Source organism: Protopterus annectens, chromosome 11.part0 (genome assembly GCF_019279795.1).
Source record: "Protopterus annectens isolate FY-2018-M chromosome 11.part0, PAN1.0, whole genome shotgun sequence".
NCBI lineage: Eukaryota > Metazoa > Chordata > Ceratodontiformes > Protopteridae > Protopterus > Protopterus annectens.
The window spans coordinates 1,213,718,954-1,213,735,153 of NC_056745.1; positions in this window are offsets into that span (position 1 = coordinate 1,213,718,954).

Consider the following 16,200-nt stretch of genomic DNA (forward strand, 5'->3'; position numbering starts at 1 on the left):
AATATAAACCATACAGAGTTCTATATTAATTCATATCACAGGCTAATTAACAAGGGTGTTTTAGAGATTGTCTACTCAAGGGGAGTGAGTAGAGAGAGGTAAGAGAGGGTGGTTAAGAGAAGAGTAATTAGTAGAATCATAAGATTAGTCGGGATTGATGCAAGAAATACCCTCCACATTTCTCTGCCACTTATCACCAATGAACAGGTAGCCACAGCACTCTCCAAAGCTAAAAACATGGCCTCTTTTTGAAAGTCACTAAAGCCATGGGTGAGGGCAAAACAGTGCATACCACCTACCTCAATCTGGCTTAGGCATTTGACACAATTCTCCAGGTATTATAAGAAAAATCACAAAACTGGGCATAAATCCATATGTCATCAATGGATAGTCAACTGGCTCAAGGACAGGACACGTGGTTAAACTGGGTGATTCAAGTTCCAGCAAGAGCCCAGTTACTCGTGATATGCTACAGGGTCCTGTGTTGAGACCATTCCTGTTTGGAAATTACTTTTCAGATGCCAAGGCCAATGTGGAAGGCCTCTGGATGACAAAGTTTGCAGATGACTGCAAGGTGGTGACCATCACTGAATCCCCAAGTGGTGTAGATATCCTTCAGAGGGGGTAACCATTCATAGGTTGCACAATGTAAGGTGAAACTCCAATGCAAAAGAAACACACCAGACTCCTCCAGCAGACCACAGCTAAAATGAATGGAATGGAAATAGCACAGCTGAATAAGCAAGTATAATTTAATTTTCTAAGGAGTGTGGTGTGATCCTTACGAGGGAGGGGGTCTAAATCAGGTTACTGATTAGTGTCAGAACCACAGCCTGAAACTAAATGCAAAGAAATCCATTATCATACCCTTTGGGAAATCAAATATCCTGCTAGCTACAACATTAATAACACACCCCTAAGTGTAGACTCAAAGGTAAGTGATCTAGGTAGTTAGTAGCCTGAACTTTGACAGTCACGTGTTCACAATAGCGAGGAAGTCATTCTATGTGGCACAACTTATAAGTAAAGGTATGACATCCAGATCCAGGGAGATTATAGTCCCACTGTACACAGCCCACATTGGACCAATAATCGAGTACAATGTGCTACTTGGTGTGTAATTGACTAGGCACTTACAACAGCTGGAGAGACCTCAGACATTCTTCAATAAGAAAATATAGGGTTTCAACAACATATTCTGTGTGGATAGACTTGAAGCCTTTCCGTTTACTCTGTCTCTTATCGACTATTAAGGTGTGACCTATGCCTGACCTACAAGGCATTCACAAATCCAGGCTTGATGGAGCTGCTACATATCCACAAGACAAAGAGTATAAGCATCAGTGAGTTAAACAGAACCTGCTGGAGAAACAGATATATGTCCCAGAGATTGCCCCTTCTTTGGAACAGGCTTCCTGTTCATTTAAAGCAGAGTCCTTCTGTGGCCCACTTCAAGACTAATCTGAATCGATGGATGGGGAATCATAAATTCTCACCTGTGGTGAGGCCTCTATCCCTTTTGGATAGGAGCAATCTGTAAAATACTCAAGGAGTAGGCACATACCCATGCCGTCCTTGTGCCCCAAGGGCCATATGCTGTGTAAAATGGGTTATATTGGCTAGGTTTGTAAAGGCTCTTGCTGTTAGGAAGGTAATCTTCTATGAACCAATGAAGATCACATACTAGACCCCCCTGAGAATAATGCTATGGTACTAGCAAATTCTGCTAAAACTTTACTCCCGATTGCTAAGAAATACTGACAGCATTTTAGCAAGCACCCCTCAAATCACCTGTAAGCAAGTCCTAAGCCTAATCTCCAAGTCAAAAAATGCTACCTTCATGGGCACGTTGTCTTCTTGTCATCCTCAAATACTACCTAACAAACTTCTTAATATGTATATTCAGTAGCAGCCTCTATAGCTGATTTGTTCCAGTAGTATGGAGAAATGAAGAACTGCTGTATTTGTACGACTCATCAAAGGAGTACCCAAAAATGACAGAGGCAACCATACAATCATCAGCCTAACCACCTTTACTTGTAATTAAATGGAATGCATCATTATGGACCTCAGAAATTAGGACAAAGTCACTCATCAAACCCTTTGTCCCAACCATTTTTTTTTTAAAAAGACAGATCCTGACTTTTTAAGCAGGTGAATGTTTTTGAACATGTTACTATGGCTGTTGACACTTTTAAATTGGTTAACATGGCATGCCTTGACTCAACCAATGCCTGCAATACTGTTTCACAGCTGGGCATCAGTGATAAGCTACTCCAGTAAAATATAAACCAGTATGTTACCTACTGGATATCAAAGGTACTCAGCCACAGAACAAAGTTATTGAGTGTTGCAGACACACTCAAATAAAGGAGTACTTGCCAATATCATCCCTGAGGATGAGTCCTGGGACCACTCCTATTTGATGTTCATTTCAGAGAAATTAAAGCAGATACCAAATGCCAGTGGCCAATGACGTTAACTTATGAGTGGACAATTGCTGAAATCATACACATTCCAGATGACCAAGTATTCTTAAGGAGTATAGTCTAACTCATAGTAGCAAATGGTGAGTGGCCATTGTATACAAATTAAATGCCAAAACATGGAGCATTGTGGGCTAAGGCAAACCTGGGCACTCATGATCCTTTTACATAGATGATACCCCCTTAAATATCGACCCTGTCCTTATGGACTTAGGCGTCTTCTTTGACAATGGACTATCTTTTGAACACCAAGTGACTGGTGTTGTTACAAAATCATGTTATATAGCTAGACTAATAGCCCTGGCTTGGGGGACCTGCAGTGTCTACCAAAAAATGGAGGGTATGTCTTCCTTGAGGTATCCTGATTACCTTAAAGCTCTCTTACTCTTTTCTTTTTCATACAGACTATTCAGAAAAGATATCTGCCTTGCCTAAAGATGCGTGAAAGACTCGGTCTCATGTAATCAATACTTATTTTTATTTATTTAACATTTGTTTACCGGCAAAGTCCAACATGGAACAAAGCCAATTTTCAGCGGCGGCTAAGGGAGAAACACTGCAGACACATGTATTTGTGACATGGGAGGAAACTGGAGCACCCGGAGGAAACCCACACAAACGCAGGGAGGACATGCAGACTCTGCACAGAAGGCAATCCAGCCAAGAATCAAACTGGAGAAAGTCTTGCTGTGCATTGACAATGCTACTGCTGCACCATTGCGCCGCTTAGTATCCAAAAAACTGCTATCACACAAAACAAGTATTTCAGTCATGGGCAATAATGCCATTCAGGCCTGCCAATATTACCAAAACAGTCATTCCTATAATAAGTGTCTTAAGTTTTTCTTAAAAATATCTAAACTAGTGCTTGCTTTAATATGACCTGGTATTCTGTTCCATGCGTCAGCTGCTCAGAGAACTAGTTACTACATCTCTCTTTCCTATATAATCTACAACATAGGTTGTCTTATGATTTTCTACTACTCATTGATAAGCCAAACATTCTCGCAGTTGTCTGTAAAGGCTCTAGCTAACTGAATAAGGTCTCCTCTTAAATATCTGTAGGAGACAATATAAAAATACAGATGTTTTAATCTTTCATAATTACTTTACATTTTCACATCAGTGGATGCCCATGGTATATTGATGCTTTTTACTCTTTCCAATTTACTCATCTTGTTTTCTAATATATCAATAATCCATACCCTAGTTTGCTTCTGTTGCAGCTTACCAAACAATGATTTTGTTATGTCTGATTATCTAGACTTCATAAATCTTTTTCATACAGCCTATATCATTTTTAATTATCATTAACTAATTGTTTGAAATGATCAGAGAAACTCTTTTAAGATGGATTCACCCATATACCCAGTTCCTTCAATTAATGTACAGTTTCAGTCACTATGGACTGTATTAGATATTCACTCCTCAAACCATGTATTCTGAATATTATATGCCTAGTTTTGGATGATCAGCATATTATTCTCCTATGACCAAATTATGAATTTATTAAAGTTATTTTACAGCTATGCCCTATCTGTAAATAGGAGTAATCAGTTTACCCATTTTCAAGTCGGCTGCTTACAGCCTGTAAAATGCCTGTTAAGAAAAAATCTGAAGATAAAACATAAAGTACATTTTTTTAATTTATATCTTTTATTACACCATGTATCATGTGGTTATAGATATATTTTTATCATATGCATGCTGATATATGCTTTCAAGAGCCAAACGTTTTCCAACAACGTGGGATGTAAAAGGAAGAAACACAAATGTATGACAGCTGGAAAGGGAAGCAATGCACCCAGAACGTGACCCTGTATTTATGAAGCAAATATGAACATTCACCTACAAGTGTCTGTGCAGGGGGTTAGAACATGGCATATACCTCTTTGTATCAAACTTGTCTAGCAGTATACAAACAACATGCTATTTATTAAAAAAAAGTAATATATAAAAATAACAATTAAAAAAGATACAATCCTGAATATAATCTACAGTACTTTTTCCATATAACACAATGCACAGCCTATACATGGATGCACTCACTGTTGGCAGCCTGCAAAGCTTATTGTTTACGAAAAACTGCTAATGAAAGAGCAAACATTGCTGTTACACCCATCCATATACAAACTGTGTGCTTTGACGTGGCCATGCCAACAGGAGAAAAAAAAGGAGGAGACGGTACTGCATTGTAGGAACACATGCTTATTGCGGTCATAGCAAATATCATAGAAAGAAATCTGTGTCAACAGCAAGCTATGTCATCAAAAATAATTCCTTAGTAATATTGATGAATGGTGTGGTAACATGTTGAAGCATTAGAAGGAAGGTTCAAGTAAATATTTTTAATTAAATAAAGTTTTATTACTGGGGTTTATTTTGAAAGCAGAGTCTGCAACCATGAGACATTTCTAAATTGCACCATTATACTAACATCATGTGACCATCTGTGACATAATGACAAATGCGCAGATAATCCTTTGCAAAGAAGATCTTGTGCACAACATTTATCATGCCATGCCAGGGGCTAAGCCATGCATGAATATCACACATGCCTATCGTAAGCTCTGAACATTTACATTTCAGGTGTGATGTTAAAATTAGGTCCCATCTGCTTGAGTTGGTGATAGCTCAAATGGATATAAAACTCATGTCACCAACTAAAAATAGTAAGGGCAGTTCCCTGAAGCCCTGGGCAAATTTCCCCTACTATAAAACACCACCTGGGTTTTCTCTGAAAAGAGGTCATTAGTCCAGAGGAGCTAATGTGTCCAACAAAGGATAAATAAAAAAAATAAAAATTACAGTACAAGAAAACAGGAATCACACAGATGTATTCCGGGTATGTTCATATATGCCATTAGAAACTATAGCACAAATGTATGGAAATGTGGTAAGATAACAGAAATGAGGTAGCCATTTGCAGAATAAAGAATAAGCATTCCTTATATGGCTATATCAAGAAAGTTTTATACACAAATAGAAGCCTCCGTGTAGTGATTCTTATCAGTTCCACTGATCAGTTGTGTGTGATTAGCTTACAGTAGTCCCAGGCATTTAGCTTTTAGTAATTATTTCTGGGAATTAAGACAAGAGTTTTCACAGTTTTTTTATTTTTTACTATTGTTCCTGTAGTTCAGTTTGTATTCACTGTAATGATGCCTGGAACCATCTAATCTAGTCTTGCATAAGTAAAGGAGTAAAGTGGTAGGCATGCAATCAGGAGCGGCCTTAGGTCCACTGGTGCCCTAGACAAAAGGGCTCCAAGGCACCCCCCCACACCACCCCGTGCCCCAGTCCTGGTCTACCTACATCAAATAAATACTGGAAAAGTGCCCCTACTAGAGCGGTGCCCTAGGCAGCCGCCTAGTTGGCCTATGCCTAAGGCCGACTATGCATGCAATTCAACAAAGAAGCTATGTCTGACTGTAACAACAAGGCATGCAAATGTATTGGAAAAGATAAAATAAAAGGTCCTTTAGATCTGAAATGGGGCAACTCTGCTAGTACAATATGTGTGGTGACCATGTAAGTAATACTTGGATTGAGATTATGACAAGAGACATAATGGAGACTGAATAAATTTAAGTACTGTCATATAATATACATAAACATTATAGTCTCAGACGTTGAGTCTACTCCTGCTTGTCAAAGTGGTTGAAAGTTGAAATACTGACCTACAGATTGAGGTATCACACTGAGAAGAAATGAAAGCTGACTTTGATCTGCATGGATCAAATTCTTCCAGGGTCAAAAACTGACCAGAGGTACAAAATAGACAAGAGTACAACAACACATAGGTGACAGTAAAATGGTAGAGTAATGCTTTGGATACACAGTAAATGTATCAATTTCCAATTTGTTCATAAGCTTCAAATCATTTTAGAAATTTGATTAGAATAAACCAGAGTGGTGAAAAGGAGCACAGGATCTTGGTGGCTGAGATAAAGTGAAGAGTTAAAGTAGACTTAAGTGAAATTACCTTACATCAACATAACAATATCATCTGAGGTAGTTCTACGTAAACCTTTGAGAAATACTACTTGGTTCACTACAACAACCTATGTTCATACAGTAGCACTAGCAGGTATGTGCAATTACAGACAATGGTGACTCCATGTGTCATTTCTTGCCAGGGGGCAATATTGGCTCAGTGGGTAGTTGGTGGGGTAAAAGATGCAGAAGTAAATGATATGCAAATATTGAAGAAGTGATATGATGAAAAATAATAAAAGAACAGTCCAACCACTGCAGATAGGCACCGATGATTTATTAAAATAAACTAAAATCACACACCAAATGAGTGTTTTCGTCTCAGAACTCAAGACTTCATCAGATCTGCAGTGGTTGGACTGTTCTTTTATTATTTTTTGATACGTAAATATTGTCAAACAAACAAAATGAACTGTCAGACTGTTTCAGATGAAATATATCATGACTTTCATCTATTACACAATGCACTTCTCTAGTAATTCCAGTTGCACCCTTATGACCTAACTCGACCTCTCAGCAAACCTTTCACTTGGCATTTCTTGCTGTTTGTGTGTGTGTGTGTGTGTGTGTGTGTGTGTGTGTGTGTGTGTGTGTGTGTGTGTGTGTGTGTGTGTGTACAGACAACCTTTAGCTATCTCCTCTCAAACTTGATTGACTTTGACAAGACCACTGGTTAGCATTCACTTAATCACCACCAATAGATAAAGGTTAAGCAGGTGATGCATCTGAATATTTACCTAAAAATGTTCCTCTGACAATTTAAAATTGCTAACTTTTTATGTCCGCTGCACATCTTTGGTATCTGCATTTTTGCATGCCAAAATTCAGCAATAATTATAAACAGAACCTTTACACCATGCAAAATTCAAAGCACATCCTTAGACTTGCTGAGAGTTCCTGATGGCTAGGCCCCTGGATTTCTAGTGGTCACTCAGTTAATTAACATCATATTCAAATATAAAACCGTTATTTCATATTCTTGGTCTTTTTTACATATGGTCCCTCACTTTCAAGCATATAAGTAGTTTATGTACTAGGCCTGGGCTGGTTAAACCTCTTCATACCTAAATTAACATTCTATGTCACTACATCTAATCCACTTACATATTCATTTCCTCCATTTCCTCTTCTGCAATAAACTTCCTCCAGCCTTTTCTCATGTACTTACCTTATTTCAACCCTGCCTATCCCCTCTCCTATTCTTCTTCTTTCTCTACCCTCCTTTTTACTCACTACTCCCCCATTATACCCTCTACCCCCTCCCTTCTCCCTTCTACTTTACCTTCCAGTCTTTTTTCTACTTCTCTACTTACGCTAATTACATTTCACTTCGTCCGTATTGTACATAACCTTCACATTGCTTAATTATTGTAGTGTACTTCTTTGCTCTAATTAAGATTTACTTTATTTTATAATCATTGTAATCTATCTTAATCAGTGAATCCTACTTTTACTTAAACAATTACTCCATGCTACCCAATGTACTTTATTAAGTATATAGTTCTTACGATGTATATAACTTGTGTTTTTCTTTAAACATTGTATTATTGTCTGTAGAGCTTTTCTTCTTGGGACTCAGCTGAAAATGGACTTCTCACCCAGTCGGATTATTCCTATAAACAAATGTTGAATAAATAAAAATAAATATTAATTTGCTAGAAATCATTAATAATCGGTATTCTTGTATAGCCACCTTGGTGGAAATTGGCATTCCGAGACAGTGCAGCTAGTGCCAGCCATTTATTTATTTGTTTATTGACATTTGTTAACCAGGAAAGTCCACTGGGTCAGAAACCCATTTTCAGTGGAGACCTGGGGAGAAAAGCTCCACAAATATGACATAAACAAGTGAATATACAATAGCTAAGAATTACAACAAAACAAACTAATGAACTAATTTGTAAAACAACATGTAATTAGTAGGATATCAAGTATGTGTTCACTGTTTGAGAGATGTATTTATATGTTATTAGAAGCAAAGCTCTCACACAAAGCCGCTACAAACAAGAAGCAGGTTTTTCAGTACCTCACACCACCATTCTAGGGCAAAAAGACAGCTCATACCTAACACAATGCTGAGACTCTTAAAATTAACCTACCTAAACCACAAAGGCCTCTGAAATGTAACATCTATTTGTTTGACTTTGTAAACAAAGAAGTTTATCTATAAATCTAGTAGTAGTATTGTAACCTGCAATTTAGTGACACATTGCAAAAAATTAAGCCCAGAGCAGCTAGCTTGTGCATCAGATAGCACCAATACCATATCCTAGCACTATCTAATGGAATATCCTAGCACTAGTCAGTTTTAGTCCTTAACCCTAAAGACCACCCTAGGAGACTGCTGTAAAACCCAGTACTCAAACCCTAGCTCACACTTATATAGGCCCAGGTAACATGGATATGCAATTTCAAAATGTCTCCATAGCCGTCTTGGTAGATATGGGCATCCTGAGACAAGGTAGTAGATGTCTCATGTTAACTGATAACCTTTTAATCCTCAACCAACACAGTATGTGAGAGGTGTACATATGCAATTTCCTAGGAGGGAAAAATCTAGCAATACAAAGAAGGTTATTAAAAACACACACATTACATCCACCACATATAATATTCACATACATAGATCAACTTATGCTGAGGTATTAGAAAGCAATCTCCCCAAAACTCAAAGACCTCCTAGGCCTACAAACAGCAATGCCTATCCTCAGCGATCTGTAAAACATACACAAAAAACAACACAAAAGACGGCATATAAACCTACACCCAATGGTCCCCACAAAACAAAGCCAATAAAGTAAGCAATTTACCCATGACTCTTATCATAGGGGAATCCACTGTATGACACACAGATGCCCCACTTACCAGACTAGTTAGGGAGAAGATTACAATCAGTTATTTATCTGGAGCCAGGATTTGCCAAGTTACATACACACTGAAGTCATTGCACTACAGGAAATAGTATGATTCTGTCATAGTTCACGTGGGCGTAAATGACCTGAGACATACCACTGTGGATTATAAGAAGAGAGACATTATGGACCTGTCCAAATATGTTTGTCAGAATGGTATGTGCCATACGTTAAGCAGTATTCTACCTTCACCAAAGATAGTGCCACAGTATGAGAAAAAAATTATTGACTTTAACAATTGGCTTAGTTTTTGGTATTGATCCTAGGGATTCTGTTTCTATCAGCCTGGGAGGACATGGCCAACAGACCACACTGCTTTGCCAAAGATAACCTGCACATGTCCCCCCTGAGCTTCTGGATTTTGGCTAAAAATGTATCTACCCCATTAGAGCCTTTTTTAGGCAATGCCAAAGTGATAAACCTACCGACATAGCAAACAAAATCCAAAGGAGCCTAAAGATGTTATTGCTCAATGCCAGGAGCCTTAACAAGAAACTCCACACCCCTAAAAGCTCTCCTCACTCTGGAGAATGTAGGCATCTGTGCCGATCCCATGACATGGTTTAAAGCCATAGAAAGTACTCTGGTGGTGCAAGGCTATAGTGCATTCCACATATTTATACCATCAGCCACACAGACAGTGACTAAAGGTGGAGGTGTCTCGATCTACATTAGCAGCAAATATACATCAAGGCTGGTTAAACAGGATGATACCTTAGAGTTCATCCATGTGCATATCACCTTAGAGTCTCTTACAATACCTTAGCAAGCTATGGGTCACCATCTATATTTCAAGATTCCAACAACTCTTATCTACACCTACTGGAGGCACTTTCCATCCAACCAAACACTGTATTCACTGGAGTCTTTAACTACCCCACTATAGACTGGGAAACATATAATGCCACCAATTTTCAGGCATAGTGTTTCCTGGACTTTATTAACACAAATGCCCTTGATCAGTTAATGCACACTTCAATGCAAACTTCATCGAGAGCTTCAAATTTACTGGACTTTGTTGTCACCAATGTAGGAGCCCCCCCCCCCCCCCCCATCAGCTCCTCACTGGTGAGGTTGGATCACAAACCCGTCTCATTCAAAATAAAAATCAACTTGGTAAACCCAACAAAACATGTTACAGTTAGAAACTATTCTAAAGCAAACTACATTCAATTAAGTGAGTTTATCAAAATTCAGTGCCACGCCTAACCCAGAGTTCACAATAGCTAAAATAGAATTATTCACAGAAACACTGTACAAACATGTAAATGGCTGCATATAAGCTGCTGTGCAAAAGTGGAGGGCTAATTAAATCTAAGGCAAATTATGAGGTTAGGATAACTTCTTAGGCTAAATACAAGCACAAGACCTTCTACAGCTATGTCAGAAGCCTCAAAGCTAACACACAACAGTGAGCAGAACTGGTAGTAAATGGTACCACCTTCACTAGTGAACTAACAAATCTACTGGTCGACAAATTCAGCTCAAACTTTACCTCCCACTCCCTTGCTGCTGCCCCTTGTAAAATCTCTACCAGCATAACCCCCCCTCCAAACTATCAGCAGGGAGCAGGTCATAACAACACTCACTAAGGCTAAAGAACACAGCCTTATTAGGGCATTACAATATCACTGTTTGCCTCCTAAATAGCATGATCTGTCAGGACCACTTGAGTCACTTATCAGCTACAGCCTTAAAACAGGCTACATACCAAGCGAATGACGGATGGCATTGATTATTCCCCCTTGTTCCACAAAGGTGGACCATCAACCGACCCTGAAAACTGCAGACCTATTAGTCTGACTAATCTAATATGCAAAGCCATGGAATTAATTATCATGGAAATGATCAACAAAGACATAGGACCAGTGTCTATAGGTTACCAATCACAATTTTGTGTTGTTAAGGGAAGATTATGCCTGCTTAGTCTGATAGACTTGAGATGGTAACCAAGGTAATGGATAAAGGGAAAATGGTGCATACCACATACCTAGACCTATCTAAGGGATTTGACACAATAGCTCACTCAGGTATTGTGGACAAACTCACTGAATTAGGTATAAATCCCTTCACAGCTTGCTGGATTGCCAGCTGGCTTACAGATAGGACTAAACAAGTCAGGATTGATGAGACCACCTCTACACAGAGGGAGGTCACTAGTGGAATGGGACAGGGCTATGTGCTGGGCCCACTGCTGCTTTGCATTTACTTCTTAGAGGTCTAGGATAAAGTCTGGGGCCTCTGGCTGCACAAGTTCACAAACAACTGCAAATTGGGAGCCATCATAAATTCCCCCATGATACTAATATCCTGCAAAAGGGTCTAACACACACAAATGATTGGTGTCAAACCCATGGATTAAAACCCAATGCAAAGAAGTGCATTATATTGCCTTTTGGGAAAACGTCTACCCAGGCTAATTACTCTATTGATAGAACACCCCTAGGTGTTGACCTGGTAGTTAGAGATCTGGGAATGTATGTAGAGAGTAATGTGGCCTTTGACCAACAATTAACCAAGGTAATAAGAAAATCATTCTATGTCACCCAACTTATAAGTAATGGTATGACATTCAGGTCCAAGAAAGTTATAGAACCACTCTACTTGTCCCTTATTGGACACATAATTTAATACAATGCCCCCTTTGGCATGATCTATCTGACTAGGCATATGTAACAGTTGGAATGCCCACAGAGGCTGCTTACTAAGAGAATCTGTGGTATTAACACACTGTCCTATACAGACTGCCTTATTGCCCTGCCTGTTTTTCCTGTTCTACAGGTTGTTGAGATGTGATCTGTGCTTGACATATAAAGCATTCTTAGATACAGACCTGGTAGAGCTTTTGCACATCTACAAAATGAGCAGCACCAGAAGCATTAGATCCAGGGATCTGAACTTTGCTTGCGACATAAATAGAACACGCTGGTGAGACAGATACGTGACTCAAAGAATCCCCATACTGTGGAACAGGCTCACCATACATATGAAGCAGAGTCTGTCCCTAACCTATTCAAACATAACCTTGACCACTGGATGGGAAATCGCAAATTCTTCCCTGGGCTAGCTCTCATATCTCTTGTAGACAGAGGCTGACAGTAAATATTCCATAACTAACTGCATGGGTAATCATAAATTCATCCTCAGGCTGGCCGCTATGTCTTTTACAGACAGATGTTGACAGTAAACATTCCCTTAACCACATACTCAAACAGGCATAAAAAAACGAACTAACAAACCAGAGACACCATACAGCAGGACCTGCAACAGAAGTTCAACAATTTATTATGCACTTTCATTCCACTTAGACAGCTTCATCAGAATTATACACTACCCTGGTTCATGCCTTAAAATAACTGCTCAGTTGATTTTGTGACCAAAAACATTCATTCATCTTCAATTAAGACTGTTACATATTATTTCACATTGTGGAAACATAAAACAAACCGCACAAATTAAAATCCTAAAGATTTCATATTAAACAAAGAATTAAAATAACTCAATCAGTTTAACTCAGGATCGCCAACTGCATTTGTTTTGATTTGCCAGTATAACTCATGGAGCTCTAATTGTAGATCCATGGCACCTCCTTTAGGGTTAACAGGTGGTATTTTTTTCTGTCCCAAAAACTAAAAACATATGTGTTGGAAAATCTGCGATGTTTCACTAAAGCATTGATTATTTTTCCCAATATTGTAAATTTGTTCATAAATCTTTTCTCTAAAGGCTCTTACTGTCTTACCTATGTAGAACCCTTTCCACAGTTGACAAAGGACTACATAAACAAGCCCTTTTGTCCCACAGTTACATCGGAACCTTGGACATAGCAGAACATCCCCAACAGCTACCAAACTTCTATCCAAGTTCTAATTATACAGTATTAATAAACATTGTGTAAGAGAGTGGATTGGATGAGTTTCAAGTGAAAATGCTTTTAATTAAATGCTTTGAATTTGTATTGGTGTATTGCTAGTTGGGGAGGGATATTTAAGGAAGTGATGTTGTTATGCAATTATATGTTCTGAAGAAGTCCAGGAAGGATGAAAGCCCTAAACATTAGAGTAATTGGATGAACTGGGTGTCTTTCAGTTGGTTTGTCATGATTTTTTGGTTTTGTGTTCGATATTTGGCGTATATAGATAAGATCAGATTAAATACAACCCTTGAACACCAGTGTCTTCTTAGTTTTTAAGAAACACATCCTCTCAAAATTTCAGATCATGCACCAATGATTACAAATATCATCCCAGAGATAAGAAGGACAGAGTGTCATGTGAGTTATTATCAGAGTTCATTTAAATCAAGTGTAAATTGAGTCAGTAGGCTTTCATGCTTATGGGATAACCTAAAGGAGGAGATGGTAAGGAAAATTAAAGATAGGAGAAAAAAAAACAGAATGGGAGAACAGCACAAAACAGTGTAAAATTGGACTATGAGTTATATTCTGTAGTTTGAGCAAGAGGGATTGGAGAGGGGGAGAAGGACCAGTTAATAAGGGCGCAAATGGAGAATACTTAGCAAGCTTAAATGTAGAAAGTTGACATTAAGATAGATATTTTTCCTGAGTCCCAAAGCTACTCTGGGACGTAGACTAGGACTTACAGATGAGGCCTGCAGGTGTAAGGGTGCAGTGTTGTAAAAACTACATACCAGAGCTCTCTTCAGTTCCCAGGTGTGCTTCAACTTTTAGATGTAATTGCATACACTGCTGCCTACCTGGAAAAGTCTAGACACAGTGTAGGTGTGTAAAGGATGTTCCCCAATATATTCTGTGATTTACAGAATATACTGGGAAATGCCAGTATATTCTGTGAATCACAAGTGGAAGTGTAGCACAGAAGTGAGACAAGTATTTATGGAGTTGCCGTTGTTGATATACTGCACCTGTTACAGTAGGTGAGCACCTGATGTATTGTTAGGTAGTTAATGTGCTGCTTAACTTAACATAGCTAAGCCTCTCATTTGTAACATAAGTCTTAAAAGAAGCACAGTTGCCCAGTACATGCATTTTATGAAATGGTTGCAGTTACAGCCCACGGCTGGGTCTGTATGCTTAAACAGTAGTATAACCACACACTATCTCACCTGTGACACCAAAATCCCACCAGTGGTAGTGCAGTCAGTACTGGATCCCTTCAGTGCCATGATACGCACAGTAACAAGCTTTGTGGCATTGGCTGTAAAGTAGATGAAATGCCTTCGACCTTGCCTGTGGACAGAACACATATTATACAATAGTTATCATACTAGTGGGAGTAGGACACATAAAAATAGCTAATACTTGACATATTTTCATCTATCATGTCTGCAATGAGTTTACATTTAATTGCAATTGTATACATTTTCAGGGTGAGGTTTGGCCCCAAATGTCTTCCTCAGAAATCTGGACAATGAATGCGTGTTTATTGAACTGTACCAAGAAATCACACTCACACTCTTGTGTTATCTGTAGCAGTTAGTTGATGTGACTATATTTATCTGGCATTTAGACACAATCTTTTTGATTCTTTAACTATGATTCCCAGCCAGAGATTTTACTGTGAATGGTGTGTACAGACAGCTTTCACAGTGAAGGCAGCTTTATAAAGATAGCAGATCTGACTGCTGATGGATGGACAGATGGAGCAGTTGCACAGCTTGGATGAAGTCACTTGCCATCCTGTATTCTGTTGGCATTTTGTACAGCAGAGTGGTCATGTGGCATGTGCCACCATAGCTGCCTGCAGTGGCTTCCCTTCCCTCTTATGAGATGTCTAAGATTAAGTCACTCTTTATTGATTTTTTCCACCATTGAAAAGTAGAATTTGAAACAGATAAATGCTGAAAATCTTTTTTTTTTGCAGTAGTCAAGCTGCTTGTACCGCATGTGGGGACTTGACCCACCACACCCTTTAACTGATACATGCCAACTCCGTCGCTGGACTTCGGTGAGAAAGAGTGAACACTGTACTGTAGTGCACTACCAACTCACATAATAAAAGTTGCAGTAATCTGATAAACTGCTATAAAAACAAAATCATAAACTGCTGTAAAAACAAAATTCGACAAAAGCCGCTCCCATACAAATGCTGCAGTAGAGTCCAGCTATACCGTCTGGAGTGCTTGCAGTTGTTTTAAATTTGTTTGGGAGGGTGCATTTGGTGTTATGTATGATGATTAGAGATACATCTAGACATGTCCATGCTCCAATTCCTTCCACTCTGGTCATCTAAATAATGTCAGACAGTGTGAATTTAAGTCCTGACATTACAACAGAAAGGAGGCTGATAGAATTACCTTGCGGGATGGTACAGTAATAGCAGTCTGTATAAATATTAAAGAGAAACTTTAAACAAAAGATAGGGTGACAACCAATACGCAAAATGCAGTTGAGCTGACACTTTGTAGAAGCTAGCTTAAAAGAATGTGTTATGCAGACATGCAGTTCAACATTCTGTGTGATCTTTGTGCACTGCACATGGGCTTTAGGTTTGTACACACTGTACATGTAGGGTGATTCATTTTTATGAGTTATTCTACAGGTAGAACCTACAGATGGTATATAGCACAACATCAATTTTTGGGAATGCACAGTATATTTGTGAATCTGGTGATTGTAAAAAGACTGTGCTGGGATATGGATGTAGGATTGGGAATGTTTAGTACATTTAAAAACTGACAAGAGTGGCTAGGGTGCATCTACCTAATACTGTGCATACAAAACAGAATAAAGGAACATATTTACTTTGATCAGCCCAAAAGTTTTCTTCCTGAGTTAGAGTTAATACATGTCGTTAAGGTATAGACTGCGGTGGTGGTGCTGTGGT